A 2,591-nucleotide genomic window follows, 5' to 3' on the forward strand; every position below is an offset into this window, starting at 1 on the left:
GTGTTCTCCATGAACAGATAATACAGTGGATCTCTATTTTAGTTGGAATAAGGTATATATTTGAACTGATTGCTTATTGCCTGAAAGAGCTATTCAGCTGGTTATAAATATTGTGGTTTTGACATGGGAATGTTCCTGTGGCATTGTTTTACATAGCAGTGGCTGAATCTGAAATTTTAGATTCTCTTTGGACACTTCAACTGTGATGTGGTTTGAACTGGAGTACCCAAGGTTCTCTTTGATTCCCAACCAAGGGAGAAGTAAAATATTATTGCATGTTTTCCATATCCAAAGAAGTCTACATTACTTTCTATACAGGATCATCTTGCTATGTTACAGGTACACTTCCTTCCTGGTAAGTAATGATGAATAATTGATATTTCTGCTGCAGAAAACTGAATTAAAGGAGTCAAGCTTATAAACTTGAACTTAGTCAAAATCACTTGCTGGAAAATGTTTCTGTTTGCATACAGAGTGGTGACTAAGTTGGTAAAAGTCTCTTATTAATCTGGTGTTTCATATACTGACTCAAACCAGAATCATGGGAATATCCCAAGACCTCCTCAACTTCAGGCAATGCAGCTTAGAAATTAGGGAAGGAAAAATGCATTGTGGGTGCTGAGTCCCATATACCACCCAAGTGTACTTACAATAAGTAAAAGTCCTTGAAAAATGTAGATGAAAGGGGGATGTATTACAAAAGGAAGTTTATGCACATGGGTGGATTATTGCGTTCCTTACAGTATAATGATGTCTCCTGACAGAAGAGAGATATTAATGAAATTATCTAGTCATGTACATGACCATGTAGAACAAGAAAAACACTGAGGAAGCATACATAAAAAGACTCCAGATTTCATTATTTAATTCTTTTGGTAAATGGGTATGTTGCTGATTCAGGGAGACTGATGTGGTGCAACTGCTGCTGCAGATCAAGTCCACAAGGCACTGGGCACTTTTCAGACCATCTTATTTACTATTAATTGTTAACAAAAATTAGCTTAATTTCAGCTAGTGGGGAAGTTGAAGTTTACTAGGTTTCATCTCACATATAGTTGGAGCTTTCTATAGAACGAATTTCTGATATCTACTTTTTGCTAAGTTGTTACATTTTTAATGAATCAGACATTTTTGAATCATGAATGAGCAACATCTGCAAAAAGGATGATTCGAGCTTTTCAGTGTTCACTGTGAAAAATATGGAACTGCTAAAGTCTATTTCTGACTATTCATAGATGAATTGAGGCAGTTTCTCTTGGAGTTTTGCTTGAGTGTGTGCTGCAGGATTTGGTCTAGTTTTGCCTGTCTTCAGTAAAAACAAGTGTAACTGGTCTGTTCTTTGCCTGTCACAACACAAGTGCTCCCTTGAAATTGTCATCTTCAGTAAGCTGTATGAATTAGTATAGACTGTAACTCTGCTTAGTCAAGAACATTATAAAAAGAAAATTCCAGATAGATGGGGAAAAAAAGAGACTTAGGAATGAAAAGATTCAGTTGTTTAAAAATAGGTTGGGTCATATGTGACTATTTTTAAAAAGCTGTAACAGTAATACTTTAAAAACTAAAATAGCTCTATTTTAGTGCAACTTTTGCTCTATTCTGACAGAATGGTGTTGTGTTGAATTTCAAGGCTGACCCTGGAAAACATCTTAGGTGGCAAAGCAAAGATCAAGGTGAATGTCAAATTTTTCTAATTTATATCTCTGCAATCCTTTCAGAGACTGGAGGCAAGATGAAGTCTGACTGGATTTAGGTATTTAAGGTATTATTTTCCCACATATGTCTCATGAAGAAATTTTCTTGGAACTAAGAAGATCATAGAAGAAATATCCCTTATTCTTTTTGGCTTAGTGTAAAATGTGCATATGTGAAGTTGTAACTCTGGTGAAGCTTTTCAAAATCTCTTGTTTCAGACAGATACACATGACTGTGACAGGTATTCTTAAACAGTGAAACTGCTATCAGCAAATGAACCCTCTTCTCCAAGACCACATGAATGCCACTGTGCCATGCTGAAAGAAGGAAGTGAGGTTATATTTCACTTAAGGACAGAATGAAAGCTGGAACTGGTTTCATATTTTTCCCCATGTTTTCTTTTCCACTCTCAGTCATATCTGTATGGCTGATGGTTAACAGGGTGCTTTGCTTCTATGTGAGGAAGCATTTGTTATTGCTTGCTCACTATTTTCCATAGCAACAAAATGTCTCTGTTTAGAATCCAGTGGAGATGAGCAAACAGAAAAGCCTTTAAGAAGCAGTTTGTAAAAGAAGCTAAATTAAACTTAACTCTTTCACTTTAACTGTGTGGTCAGTATTTATTCTGGTATTAAAAAATGTCTTATCAAGGCCCAGAGTGCCCTCAGTCTTTAAGCTCAAGAATGGACATTTTGGGTCAGATCCACTGTCTCCTAAGCACAGAAAGCCATCTCTGCCAGCACAGGGTAGTAGACTCCTACAGCAGAACACAAAAGCAGGAAAGGCATGACATGATAAATGCCCGACTATACTCTTTGCCTCCTTTCCTCCCCTTCCTTCAAGCTGCAACTGAGAAACGATCTTGACTAAAAGAGGTATCTGTGTTTTTAAATGCA

At 36.7% G+C, this 2,591-nt stretch overlaps 1 long non-coding RNA gene across 1 annotated transcript; it reads left to right on the plus strand.

The window, feature by feature from the left end:
- Window positions 1-350: 350 nt before the first annotated feature.
- LOC128785201 (uncharacterized) lies at window positions 351-2,300 on the plus strand. Its single transcript, XR_008429804.1, has 2 exons — window positions 351-1,673; window positions 1,914-2,300. It is a non-coding gene; the product is annotated as an uncharacterized LOC128785201 (long non-coding RNA).
- The last annotated feature ends 291 nt before the right edge of the window (window positions 2,301-2,591 follow it).

Source organism: Vidua chalybeata, chromosome 3 (assembly GCF_026979565.1).
Source record: "Vidua chalybeata isolate OUT-0048 chromosome 3, bVidCha1 merged haplotype, whole genome shotgun sequence".
NCBI classification, from domain to species: Eukaryota; Metazoa; Chordata; class Aves; order Passeriformes; family Viduidae; genus Vidua; species Vidua chalybeata.